Here is a 1,727-nt window from a genome sequence, read left to right on the forward strand (position 1 = left end):
GGAAGTATTCCATCCAATCTGAGTAGGTGAAGACCAGGACTAGTAAGTACTTATAGCCCTGGCACAGTTGCACTTCTGCGAAGTCTGCCTCCAGTAATTCTAGGGGAGTGGTCCTGGTAGCTTGTATTTCAGCCGGCCAAGTTGGCTCCTGGATGGGGTTATTTCTGGCATAGGTCTGGCATCGCATGCGTACAGTTGTACATTACAACGGTAGGCGACTCAAAAAAATAGTCTTGGCCTAACATATTCTTTAGGTTAGTCTTATTCCAGTGATTTAACTCGTGGTGCTGCTTTACCAACAAATATCCTAGGGATTGAGGTATTTATATTATTTTATCTGGCAGTCCCCACTATCCATCTAGGTATTTATATTATTTTATCTGGCAGTCCCCATTATCCATCTTCTTCCAGGGTTGCTCCCTCTGACTTTGCCCAGTGATGTTTGTTGGAGGTATAAGGGGTTGCTTTTGGGAGGCTTGTGAGTGGCACCATGTTAGTTGTAGTGGTAGGGGCCCAGTTGGAGGCAGCCTTGGATGTCTGGTCTGTCAGCTCATTTCCCAGGGTGATGGGGTCTAACCCCCTGTGGTGGATGATTGCCATTTCTTTTGGAGGCAGCCTTGGATGTCTGGTCTGTCAGCTCATTTCCCAGGGTGATGGGGTCTAACCCCCTGTGGTGTCCCCTATAGTGGATGATTTCCATTTCTTTTGGCTCCCAGACTGCCTCTAATAATTGACAAATTTCCTCCTTGTTTTTGACTGTTTTCCCTTCTGCTGAGAGGAGTCCTCTTTCTTGGTATAATGCTCCATAAACATGCAGGGTAGCAAATGCATATCTTGAGTCTGTGTAGATGTTTACCCTCTTACTGGTTGCCAGTCTTAAGGCTCGAATTAATGCTCAGAGTTCAGCCTGCTGAGCAGACCATCCTTGATGAAGTGCCCCAGCCTCGATCATTGTGTCTTGGGAGGTAATAGCATAGCCAGTATATCAAGTGCCATCATTCATGTAGCTGCTAGTGTCAGTAAAGAGAGTGAGATGGGGGCTTTCAGCATTATGTCCACAAGATCAGGATGTCCAGAAAAATCTTCATTGAGGGCCTCTTACAGTTGTGGTCAGGAGACTCCAGCATGGCTGGGAGGAAGCTAGCGGAGTTGAGGGGCTGCAGAATCTAGAGTCTAATTCAGGGACTTCTAATTAATAACTTCCCCTGGTAGTGGGCCATCCTGGAGCTGGCCAACCATTTATCCCCTTGTGTTCATCAGTGTGATTACTAAATGGGGGCCCCAGGTGTTGATAACTTGGCCCAAAGTATATTTGTGTGTCTTTTTGATTAATATGACAGTGGTGGCAAGGGCTCACAAACAAGGGGGCCATTCAGATGCCACAGGGTTGAGTCTCTTAGATAGGTGATTGGTCTCTCCCAAGGTCCAGTGGGCTGAGTCAGAATTCCTAGTGCTGTCTGACTTTTTCTGGGCAACGTCTGGGAGTCCTAAAGCTGGAGCTTTCCTGAGGCTTGACTTAAGATCTTGGAAAGCCTGCTCTTGGAGTAGTCCCCATTTAAAGGGGACTCTCTTAAGGCCTTTTAATAGCTCATACAGTGGCTTAGCCTTTTCAGCAAAACCTGGGATCCAAATTCTATAGAATCTCACAGCTCCCAAGAATTTGCGCAGTTGCAGGACCAGCAGTTAAGCATAATGGCTATGTCGGGCCCTGGGCCAGCCCACTCGGG

Source organism: Tupaia chinensis, unplaced genomic scaffold (genome assembly GCF_000334495.1).
Source record: "Tupaia chinensis unplaced genomic scaffold, TupChi_1.0 Scaffold000131_1, whole genome shotgun sequence".
Taxonomy (NCBI): domain Eukaryota; kingdom Metazoa; phylum Chordata; class Mammalia; order Scandentia; family Tupaiidae; genus Tupaia; species Tupaia belangeri.